Consider the following 13,422-nt stretch of genomic DNA (forward strand, 5'->3'; position numbering starts at 1 on the left):
ACGCTTGCAGAAATGGAAACTGTACCCATAAATTATGCATTCTAAACATTAAGTTATTCTGATATAACTAATACCCATTAGATCGAGAACATTATGCAGAATATGGAGTTGATGGCAGATCAAATCACCACATACGGTGGATCTGCTGACGAAACATGGAAATTTGTAATTGACCAGTATTACAACACTTGTCTGCTATAATCTGCTTTCCCACCACATTTTTATAACGTGTTTCCCTGTATTTTTTTTTTTTTTTAAACTGTGAGATCAACACTGGGCAGGGAGTGTGTGGCGATATCAAGCAGGCAGGTTTTGATTTGTAAAAAACAATCGGACATGTCATGTATATTTTTGATATCGAAATATTTTTACAGTTAATAAATTTATATTTTTTTATTATGTTGGGAGTTTCTAATTTAGTATATTATCATAATCATTACTACTCCCACAATACTATAATTTCATAACTGTATTACAACGCATTATATTTTTAAAATATATTTTAAGCCGTCAATTTGTTTAGGTCAAAACGTTTACTAAGGTGTATAAATATAACGACGAACAAAACTATACTTGCTACAATTTAATCATAATTAAATAATATTCACGTAAAACATCCTATTAAACGTAATTAAACATCATCTGTCAAACACGTTTGACATTTGACGTATTAGCCACCATCCATTGTTTTATTCAAATTACGCTTCTACAAAAATTTTCAAATTAAAAATGTAAAGTATCTTCGCGATTTTAAAATCATATCTTTCGACAACCTACTGATTAGCACGAATTTTTCAAGACTAAGACTGGCCAAATCGGTTTAGCCGTTTTCGAGTTTTACCGAATCATTTGTTCGAGAGCTCCATTTTTATATATAAGATTATTAGTTATGATGTTCTTTTGCATAAGTTTAGTGTTTAATACAATTTATATTTTGTTTGTGTTTTTCCTGGTTTGGTATGTACCCAGTAAACCACAGAAGTTAAATCTACGTAACTCATTTTGTAACTTTCGTTTCGAAACTGATGTTAAGTAAAAAAACCGATGCTGTTACGTATAGTTGTGATCTTTAACCACCGTCGACGCGTTTCTGTCGGTACGTGGCGCGGTACGTTGCATTGTCACATAGATTAGCCTTTGAAATAGCCGTGAAGTGTTTTATGAGCGAAACGTCAAATTAATTATAGGTTAACTCAGTTAGTGCATCGTGGACGCAGAATTGAGTATTTTATCGTGTATGTTTGAAATGCAAGATATTTCAATTATTGAAACGTTATTTATTAATTGCTTTTATATTTAGTGCGAAATCAGTTGTAGAAATTAGTTAAACAGTCAGCTGCAAAAGTATTTAATATGAAACCGGCAAATAAGGTGAGTCTAATTGTACTGAAACATATTTTAATTTATAAATTATTATAATAATGTTTAGTCATTTGCAGTATAGTATAGGCCGTCTTCAATGCAAAGTCTGTTTATGTGTTGTGATAAGTGATTTATCATGCAATATTGAAATTTCTAACGCACCAGTCAGAAATATAACCTCAATTCAGTGATATATGAATAAAGAGAAGTAAGTTATATAGTTTTATACATATTCATTTTTTATAGTTCCATTAGTTTCAGAACTATTTATCTAAGCACAAACTGATATAAGTTGGTTTTTAATTGTAGAGAAAATTACAGTGCTGATAACCCCTACGAAAATGGATTTCAAACTAGGGAAATTTGCTCCAATAGAGAAGATAAATACAAAGTTAGATAAAATATTAGAAATTATTAATCCTTTGTCACCAAAAAAACAAGCAAGGCTTCAAAACATGCAAGAAGAAAAATAAGAACACATATCAATAAATAAGAACACATATCGATTAAGTGTTGAAAAGAAAATGAATTGTTGAGTATTTCTTAAGTAATGATCTTGTATTACAGAATAGGTATATTAATGTTTTACACAAAGAGAACTTTAACTAATATGATTTAGTACTAATTTGTAATGTTTTACTTTTAGGAAAGTGATATATTTAATACGAAAACGCCAGAGGTGAGTATAATTGTGCGGATTTTTTTTTAAATTTACAAATTATTATATTAATGATTAATTAGTTATTTTCAGTATATAGGTCGTGTTCAATGCAAATTCTGTTTATGTATTGTGATAATTGATTTATCACATATTTATTGAAATTTCTGACAGACCAGTCAAAAATCACATAACCTCAATTCAGTGATATGATATGAATATTATAGGTAGATAAGTGTAATATATATGGTATTATACATATTCTTTATAATTCCATCAGAACTATTCAGTTAAGCAAAAACTGATATAAATTGCTTTTCAATTGTAGAGAAAGACTGCTCATAACCCTTATGGGTTATGTCAAAATGGATTTCAAACTAGGGAAATTTGCTCTAATCAAGAAGATAAATTGTCATCAAAGAAACAAGCAAGACTTAAAAGCATGCGAGAAGGAAAACAAAGAATACACCGGATATCACACATTATATGGATTAAGTGTTGAAGAGAACATGAATTGTTGAGTATTTCGAGTCTGATGATCTTGTGTTACAGAATTGGTATATTAAGGTTCTACATGAAGAGAATTTTAACTAATATGATTTAGTACTAATATGTAATGTTTTACTTTTAGAAAATTCACGTCTTAAAAATTAAGAGGATAAAATCAATGCAAGAAAATTATTAAGTGTGTTCATCGAATAATTATCTCTGTCATATGATTGTAAGTACTACATAGTCATCAACTTCAAATAAGGAGTATGTTTAGAGGTAATGTTCACAAATGACTAATTTGTTCACAATATTTTCAATTAAAAATTTGTTTACAATATTACTAAGATGTTTCGTTCTATTTCAGATACATTAACAGATGCAAGTGAGTTGAGCATATTTAACGCAAGACTTAACTTTGCCAAGTCTGATTTAACTGAAGTTGCCAAGAGAGTTAAACATAATACATATTATGAATAAATAAATATTTATTTTATAGGTTAACATTTTATGGACTATCAAATTTTAGTTTTCCAATGTTGCAACTATGTAATATGTAAATTTTGTATATAAATGATATTATTTAATAAAATTACTAAATATCCGAAATTGATTTTATATTTGCAGGAAATTTAATTAAATAATTATGTAACATAAAAGACACCTACACGCTTTTTTATTCAACTTTGATACGTAGCAAAAATGCAACCGCAGTGTTTTAGTGTGCAACGAAACAGCCGTTACGTTCATGCCCGCGAAATAGATACTTCTGTGTGCCTCCCAGGTTACGTACCTGCTTCGTGCGAACGTGGCAGCGTTACGTAACGTTCATGGCTTTGTTACGTTTTGTGGTTTACTGGGTATATATAATTTTCTCCTTTTTATATTTTTATATTTATTATCAACTATTGTTAATTATGTAATATGTTCTTTTAGATTACTGAATGATGACACTTATTAAGTGTGGAAACGTTCAATAGAATAAATAATTTTTCTATTTTAATCTTTTTTTAATCGACGATTGGGCTGCAAAATACTTAAAATATGTATCAATGTCGACAAAACTATGATATATATATATATATACATATATATATATATATATATATAAGTATAAATCACAAAGTAAAAAAATAAAAATGTATAAAACTCAAATTCAAATTCAAATTAACCGCTTCCCACAAATTCCAGAACGTTCCCTCTAATGTTGGCAACACTCGTTCTAATCTCTCACTTCGCACATGACTTCCATACTATTATGAAATGTCACATTAAAACCGAAGTGTTGACGAAAAGTGCACAATTTAAAACCCGCTTTACGAAATAAATACGCCAGTTTAAAACAATCTACAATCATATTTAACTAGTGCAGTGATTTAATAAACTAAATACTCGATTCAATATTTGTGAAAGTAAGTGAAAGTTGTTGTAATTTATTATTATCGATTCGTTTGGGTGACCTCCATCAATTGGCACTTGTCCAATGTATGTGAGTCATCTATTTTTGATGTTTTGTTATCATAATTATTGCATCATTTTGGGAGGAGAAAGTAATCGAATTGTTTTAGTTAATAAATGGAATGTTAATGGTTTTATGAAATTAGTTTCGCCAAGTTTTTGTTGGAGTGATGATAATTAGTTGAAGTGCAATCGATTAGTTTAATTACCATATTTTTCTTTGCGGTACGGAATACATGGTCATTGTAATTATATATATATATATATATATATATATATATATATATATATATATATATATATATATATAATATATATATATATATATATGTTTTTATAATTTCTAATAAATGCTTGGCTTTTTTTAACAAAATTCATATTAAACAAACATACATAGTAAAGAAATCTATTTATTATTTTATATAAAAGTAGTGCTGGATTTTTATTGTTTTGCTGTAGGCAAAATGTCAGAACAACTTTGACCGAAGCCTTTTGATTCAAAATTTTTGTATTATATATTTATATAATTGTTGAACATTACAAATTTCTTCGACACTAGATCTCTTAAAATATATTTCAAAATCAATTATTGATTATCATATATGACATATAATTTAGTACTAAATTTTTATTCATGAGGTTTCTTTTTAAAATTTTGAAATTGAGCAAACACATAAGAAAGAAATCTATATTATTTTATATAAAAGTACTGCTGGATTTTTATTGTTTTGCTGTAGACAAAATGTCAGAACAATTTTCAAAAAAGTCTTTCGATTAAAAATTTTTTTATTATACATTTATATAATTTTTGAATATTGCATTTTTCTTTGACAATAGTTTACCTAAATATATTTCAGAATCAAATATTGATTATCATATATTATATATAATTCAGTACTAAATTTTTATTTTCTTTAGAATTTTGAAATTGAACAAACACATAAGAAAGAATTCTTTCTTATGTGTTTGTAAATGTAATGCTCAAAAATTATATAAAGAAATAATATAAGAATTTTTAATCAAAAGACTTCTTTTAAAATTTGTACAAAAATCCAACAGTGCTTTTATATAAAATAATATAGATTTAAATCTATATTATTTTATATAAAAGCACTGTTGGATTTTTGTACAAATTTTAAAAGAAGTCTTTTGATTAAAAATTCTTATATTATTTCTTTATATAATTTTTGAGCATTACATTTTTCTTCGATAATAATTTACTTGAATATATTTCAGAATCAAATATTGATTATTATTTATATAAAATTCAAATTTAAGTAATTATTTATGTTAAACTCCATTTGTCACAGAAATTTATAGACTTGGTTTTTTGTCATTATCTGAATTTACTATTTAAATTAATCGATTAAAATACTTTTACTTCAAGAGACATATAATCAAATATTACAGACATATGATTATAATTAAAGTATTTTATAAGGGTTTCAGAAATTCTTATGTCGAGAAATGAATGAATTAAGAATTATTTTATCTAGTAGCATTATTTAATCAGCAAAAAGTTCTTATCAAAGTTGATTATGAACCAGAATAACATATTTCCACAAGTAATATATTTTCAGCAATATAAACAACAAATTTCTTTATTTTTTAAATACATTAATCACATACAAATCACAGATTTTCATAGACTTAGATTTATTTTATTCTCTTAATGAAGTTTATATAAAAAATTGATCAAATAAAGTATTTTACTTCACAATAGATAGAATAAAATAGATTATTACTCTAAAAAAGTGTTTTGATAGCTTTTTAAAATACTTAAGAAATTTATAGACAAAGAATTATTTTTTATAGTAAAATTATTCAATCATACCAAAATGTTCTTCTCGAAGTTTGTGTATTAACTAGAAAAATATATTTACACAAGTACTATAAGTATTATATGTCAATATATATTTAAATTGTTAACTTTTATGTAAGAATGAAATATTATTTATATTATACTGCATTTGTATTATAAGTCATATTTATTTAGAGAAAAAGGCTTATTTTATTATCTAACTGCATTAAAGAAAACTAAAATATATTACTTAAAATAATTTTATTGGGTCCATAGGTTTCGAACCCCATTTTGAATCATCTTCAGTGGACAAAACACAAATTATTTAGACACAAACAAAATTGATGAAAATAATACTTTACAACAACCATGTTTCGAAAGAACTTCAATGGATCTAGTGATAGAGAGGAATATGTAATCAATTATAAGAAAATTTATCCTTTTAGATCATATGTTGTTTTTTAATGGCTTTGTAGAGTTTTATGTTCAATGAGATACTTTTATTCTTTGTATAACTCCTTTCACTTTAAATGTAATAGCCAATTTTTTAAATCATTGTCTCAACAATTTTAGAGTCAATTACTGTATATAATGATTTGGATGACCTGAAAGAGGATTCAATGAATAAGTTATTCTTCCTTTTAATAAGATTAGATTTTTTTGAGAAATAGTATAGTGAATCCATAAAATTCAGGAATATGTTGCATAATATATCTTAAGTTCTTTTATAGTGTAATAAAAGATATATATGTATATATATATATATATATATACATTTGAAATTCTTATCATCTATCAAAGCAGTGATTCACATGATTTAATCATAAATTACGAAATTATCAGTAATATTAACTTACTATTGTATAATATAAAGATTTAACTAGGTACAAATGCAAATTGTTAATTTGATTCTTATGTTAAATTACACAAATATACTATAGACATAGTATGTAATATATAATTACAATCAAAATTTAAACTAGCTGTAAGTGGAATTCTGTCTTGAGGCAATTATGGCATCGTGCCTTAAGGCAAATTGCTGGAACTTCCCGTACCGTAACGAAATGTTCGAGGAATACTGAATGTTTTCAAATAGATTATTATAAATATTGTAACATTGTCTAATATTTATAAGAATTATATAACTGAATTGCAAAATTGAAATTATTTGTAAAGTATATTAGAACTATAGTCAGAATCAAAAATAAAATTTGAATTATTTTCAAAAAATTAAAAAAAAAAAAGTTAGAACAAAATTTTTTTTTTCCAAAATCAATTATTTTGTTAAGACAAGCAGAAAGTTCTTTGAATCATTTAAATCGGACGCTTAGTTCTCTCAAAAACTGCCATTTTTTGTACATTTAGCTCTGTATCTCCGAAATGGCTGGGCCTGCCTTTGTCAAAAACTAATAACCCCTTCTCCCAATCATTACTAATTGAATGTTTTTTAGATCATTCAAATCCGATACTCCGTTCTGTCAAAAACTCAATTTCTACTTTTTGCACTCTTTGCTCCGTATCTCCGTAACTGCTGGACCTGCCTTTAAAAACTAATCAGCACATCTCCTTATCAATAGGAATCGAATGTTTTTTAAATCATTCAAATCGGTTGATCCGTACGCCCGAAAACGTGGGCGAAAATTTGTATCCATACATACACACATACACACACACACACACACATCCATTTTTCTGAGGTATGCCAAAATATTCAGAAACCTTCAAAACGTCGAGAAATGTAAAAATTTTCAATTTCGATTTGCGGCCCATTACAATAACTTACCCTACGGGAAGTTAAAAATGTTTTTTTTTTTAAATTATTATTTATAATTTAAATTCAATTCAATTTTATTTATTTTAAACCCTGACCGTTCTAACGAACTTCATATCAGTTTGTCCAGAAAATGGCGCGCGATATTTTTTTCTTTTATTTCTTTTTGCAATATTTAAATATTCCTCAAAATTTAAAGATAAAAGTCTAAATCACTATTTAATTATGATATAATATTATTATTATGTAATGTATGTATGTATTATTATGTGAATATCTTTATCAAACTTCTTTTTTTCTCTCTCCAGGTTCTCTTCGGATACAATACACATCTCCTGTTATTTAACAACTAGAAACAATGTTCGTAGGTATGTACAACATTATTTCTTTATAACTTATCTAAGCTTTTTGTCTGCTTTCAATGTTGCAGATCGAATTGAGGGCATAAGCTTCTAAATCTAAAACTATTTGTCAAGACCAGCTATGGCCTGGCAACAGAATTACTATCCAGGTTAATTGAATCATTAGAGTTTTTTGAGAAATTGCATCTTGGGTTTTGTTTGATTCATAGTTGCACGATTCATTGATAACAATTAATTATCTATATAAAATCTTTAAGAGTTTTTTCTATCGAGATTGGATGCAAGTTTTATGTTACACGAGTAGTTTTTGGGTTAATTTTAATAGTGCATTCATTTTTTTTTTTAATATTTAGTTTTTCTGATTGAGGCATTAGAAATTAGCTATGAAAAAGTATATAAGTATGCATGTGTTATTATCTATTCACATATTATCACTTTCGGGACGGCACCGATTTCAAAACAATCTATTGTACCGGCTGTAAACTTGATTTCGTTGTGTATGTTCTGCAATTTTTTTGATAAAAATTTGTGGTCATTGAAGGACATACATATAATATTAATTTATTTTTGATCATTTTATAAAGAATGGTGACGTTCAAAACAATTTCCAAAATGCATAGCTGGTTGATTTTGACATGTTTTACAAGAAAATGTTGTTCGCCGCCTTCCTCTGGTGCTTTCATGTCGGAATAGATAATACAATCCCCTTTTCTTTCTCTCGCATTTAGAATATGCCACTGATTAGTCAGTATATTTATTCATTTTTGTGCTGCCATAATGGTTTGTTTTTACTATTATATTGTCTAATAATTTATTTGTAAAATAAAAAGTAAAATAATCTATTGGATGTCTTATATTGCTTGGTATTTGTAGTCGGGGTGTTTGTTGATGTATGTCAAACTCGATTATTGAAGGAGAATCGGCACATTTGCTAATGTCTTTCCGCTCTTCATTGAATTTGTAGACTTCTTCTTCTTTTTGTTGGTTGGATAATATCATCATCACATTCATCACTTTCTTCGGTGCGAATGGTAATTTCGTAAAATTTGTCTGTATGAATGTCTATTTGAAACACATCATCATTACTGCTTAATTCACCAAATTTACCAATCGTTTTGCCATATTTAAAACGCTCGGTCGTTTTAAATATTAAAAAAAAAATGATAAAAATACTACCAAAATAACTTAAAATTATTTTCAAAATATAACACTCTTTATCACTGCTATATGTAATTTATTCAACTTTTCGATGCAAACTGAGTCATTGTTTATAAAATAGCCTGTGCTTCACAGAGTATGTTTGTCCACTCAGGTGGACAGCCGTCCCTAAAGAGTTAATTCATCGATTCGAATTTACAGTTAATTATCGATTCAAATAGTTTTGTCTATCGAGAAGTTTTTGTTACTGGTTTGGTGTTACTCGACTAGCATTTTAATACAACATATTTTCATATTTCTTAAATATTTAGTTGTGATGGTACTAATAATATTATAGACAAATGTTATAGAATAGTTGTTCAGATTTTTTGTTTGTTGAAAATGTATAAGTTATTGTTGGACGTTGCACAATTTTATAATTTGTTACTTAAGAATAAAGCAGACGCCTTTATATAATTTTAAGAATGTTTGTTCTGGTGATAGCATGGTTAATTAATTATCAATTTAAAATTTCCATGATTATAAACAGTTTCGTCTGTTGAGAAGTTTTTGTTACTAGTTTGTTGTCACATGACTGTTATAATGATACATTTTGTTTTTTTTTAAATATTCAGTTCTAATGGCACTAATGATATTATAGACAAAATGTTATCGGATAGTTGTTTAGATTTTTTTTGTTGAAAATGTTTGAGTTATTGTTGTACATTGCTCAATTTTATAATTTGTGACTTAAGAATAAAGCAGTCGCCTTTATATACTTTTGAGAATGTTTCTTTTGGTGATAGCATGGTTATAAAATATATTATAACCTATTTATTGATAAATTTATTATCAATTTAAAATTCCCATGATCATAAACATCAGTTTTGTCTGTCGAGAAGTTTTTGTTATTAGTTTTCAGTTACTCGATTAGTACTTTAATATAACGTAATTTCATTTTTTTTAAATATTCTGATGGCACTAGTAATATTATAGACAAAAAAGTTATTGAATAGTTGTTTAGGTTTTTTTTTTTGTTGAAAATGTATAAGTTATTGTTGGGTGTTGCACAATTTTTTAATTTGTAACTTAAGAATAAAGTAGATGCCTTTGTATAACATTTGAAAATGTATATTTTTAGTGATAACACAGTAAATTTTAAACTTAAAATTTCCATAATCATAAACAGTTCTGTCTATCGAGAAGTTTTTGTTACTAGTTTGAATGAATTTTAATAAATTTAAACGTTTTCTGTTCTGATGCCAATAATAATGTTGCTCTTCATTCAGTTATTTATTTTTGAAAATGTAAATTCAAACATTATTGTTTAGCCTTACAAGGTTTTATAATTTGCAATGTAAGCAAAAAACAGATGCCTTCATATACAATTGAGAATGTTTGTTTGTTTTTTTTATTTGTAAAATTCCATGCATGTCTGTAATGGATATTTTTTTGTCTTATGAATATTATATATATATATATATATATATATATATATATATATATCTTATATATAAAATTCTTCTGTAATGATGTATGAAATGATACTCCTCCTAAACGATTATTCGGTTTCTGATAAATCTTCCTAAAGTTTGTTAAGGGAATTTTCTAGGATTTTGTGATTTATATAAATATAGTTAGATTGTGAAAATAAATGGAAAAAAATTACAAAAAACCGCTAATCATTGATTGACATTGAAAATATTTGAGGTATAGTTTGAGATTAAAAACAAATGAAGACTGTCATTTGCCAAAAGTTTCAATTCACTTATCAGCTAAGACAATATTAGAATAAAATATATTCATGATTATGAATAAGAAGATAAATGTAATGTCTACATTATTATTGCCGAAAAGCAGCTGAGATGTGCCAAAAATTAAAATAATGTAAGATACAGTATGTGTGTTTGGCAGATGAACAGTCTGCGCATGCGTCTGATGGTTGTAGAATGTCAGTGACTATACCCTATATAATTCAATTTGACAGATTATTATTTTTTAACTAATGCAGTCGTGTTTTGCCTTACTTTACTTAATCACAATACAAAAAAATAAGTACTTATTCAAAAAATTATTTAGATTTTTCATTGTGTCAAAAATTCATATGTTTGGCATTGGATATGGAATATTTACTCAAGTCAATGGAGAGTTTTGGGTCTGTTTTTATTTTCACTCGATTTTTTTATTATGAATCTATCAAGATTTTACTATTTTCCAAGTTTTAGTATTTTCCAAGTTAGTATTTTCCAAGTAAACTTTTAATGATACTTGTCAAGGAACTTTAGTACATTTTTTAAGCATGTCTTTTCAAATTCAACAAGTTTTGTAAATTTTAAATTCATAGTTTAACAAATAGTCTAGAAAATTAGGGGTAATTGTCGTTAATTTTGACTGTGATTTTAAAAATATTATTCAATGTTAGTTTACGGTTTCTAAGTCTAAGGGGGCGTTTTTTAATCACGTGATCGATTTTTTAAGAATTTTTGAACCCCCTTCCCCTTGGTGATTCGTGGTGATATTCAGAATTATAATTATTTAATTAATTAATTTATTTCAAATTTTGAGATACGAGAAAAAATTGTTGAATTTTTGAACTTTTTTGAAAATGTTTGGATCTATTTCTGAAAAGTGTTGCTAAAATATAAATACAGGTGATATCTTACTACACCCCTCCCTCCCTTATGCGATATTTTGTGAATTTTTATTAAATTCCCTCGACCTCTAAAAACCTCACGTGATTAATGGACGTCCCCTAAATGAATAAAAATATTAAAAATTAATTAAAAAGAAATTTTCACTATGCAAATTTGTTTTAGCAAAATTTTTAAGGACTTCTCCTTTTGATTGATAAAAATTCTAGATATATTATTCAATATTAGATTACAGTTCCTAAGTCTGAGGGGTGTCCCTTAATCACGTGATTGATTTTTCAAGGATTTTTGGACACCCCCTTCCCTTTGGTGGTACAAAATTATTATTATTTAAATAATTTCAAATTTTGAGATAAGAAAAAAAAATTGTAAAATTTTTGAACTTTTTTGAAAAAGTTTGGATTTTTTTAAAGCTGCTAAAATATAAATACACGTGATATCTTACCAGACCCCTCCCACTCTCACGTGTTATTTTGTGATTTTTTGGTCAAACCCTTCTTCCCCTCAAAAACCTCACGTGATTAGGGGTCGTCTATTAATCACGTGATCGACTTTTTAAGGATTTTTGAACTCCCTCCTTCTCCTTGGTGATATTCAAAATTACCCTCCCTTCCCCACCAAAAATCACGTGTATTTTTAGTTGGAAGAAAAAAATCGTTATTTTATATTTTTTTGAAAAAATGTTTGGATTTTTTTTTTGAAAAATCTATGTAAAAAATAAATACATGTGATATGGACTTCGCCTAAATGAAGAATAATATTAAAAATTAATTAAAAAGATATTTTCACTATTTAAATTTGTTGTTACAAAATTTAAGAATATTCCACACCAAATAATTATAATCAGCTTCATGTAAAATATTATTCAATGCAAATTAGTGAACTTTATCGTATATTTTAGAGAGAAACTTTAGTTTATTTTCAATCTCATGTTCTATTTTGGATATCATAAATAAATAAATTTCATGCATGATCTCAATATTTATCACAATCGTTATTTTCTGAGAATTCTTGTCCATGCTTGAATTTTAGAGAACTGTTCTATATTTAGAAGTGTAAATACAATGGTTGTTTGAATTTGATTTCAAAGTATATGTAATAATTATAAATATTTTAAATTACTCATATCCTTTTGCTAAACTCAATGATAATAACAATATTAATCTATATCAGTTGTAAAAATAACAAACAAACGATTCGCAGAATATGATTTTTTATTTATTTATATCAATTCACTTTATTATCTGGTAAAAGATATTAAGTAAAATATTTGTTTAAAAGTTATCATTATTTAAAAAAATAAAATATCTCGAACTTTTATTTATCATTAGAGTTCGAAATTATTTCTTGATGAGGATTTGTTACAAATAATTCCCAATAGTTAGTATAGAAAAAAATTATACGTTTCGATACTTGATGTGTGCCATCATTCAGTAGTCACATCAGGAAAAAAATCAATGTAATTCACAAATCTTTTGGAGATATTCATACGCCGATTGACTAATTCAACGAAATATATATTTTTAAAGAACACAATTTTCCTGTTTTGACTGCTGAATGATGACACACATAAAGTGTCGAAACGCAAAATAAGAATTGTTTCTATATTAATCTTTTTTAATTCGACGAATGCTACTTGTATACATATATATAAGTTTAATTTTAGTTAAAGAGTCGGGCGTAACATCAATAAAAATAGTATGAGAGTTTTTTAAAAATTTATTTATTTAAAA

General features: G+C 26.3%; 1 long non-coding RNA gene across 5 annotated transcripts; it reads left to right on the forward strand.

The window, feature by feature from the left end:
* Nucleotides 1–1,083: 1,083 nt before the first annotated feature.
* Nucleotides 1,084–3,001, forward strand: LOC113387931. Of its 5 annotated transcripts, none has more exons than XR_003368168.1 (8): nt 1,085–1,371; nt 1,440–1,570; nt 1,672–1,934; nt 2,009–2,041; nt 2,104–2,247; nt 2,349–2,577; nt 2,652–2,788; nt 2,877–3,001. It is a non-coding gene; the product is annotated as an uncharacterized LOC113387931 (long non-coding RNA). The 5 variants fall into 5 exon arrangements; XR_003368167.1 differs by having other exon boundaries at nt 2,114–2,247; XR_003368170.1 differs by having other exon boundaries at nt 1,089–1,235; nt 1,301–1,371; nt 2,009–2,247.
* Nucleotides 3,002–13,422: the final 10,421 nt, after the last annotated feature.

The sequence above is a fragment of the Ctenocephalides felis genome, unplaced genomic scaffold (genome assembly GCF_003426905.1).
Source record: "Ctenocephalides felis isolate EL2017-DRISC unplaced genomic scaffold, ASM342690v1 CF-g0.4_SCAFFOLD_03572, whole genome shotgun sequence".
Classification (NCBI taxonomy): Eukaryota; Metazoa; Arthropoda; class Insecta; order Siphonaptera; family Pulicidae; genus Ctenocephalides; species Ctenocephalides felis.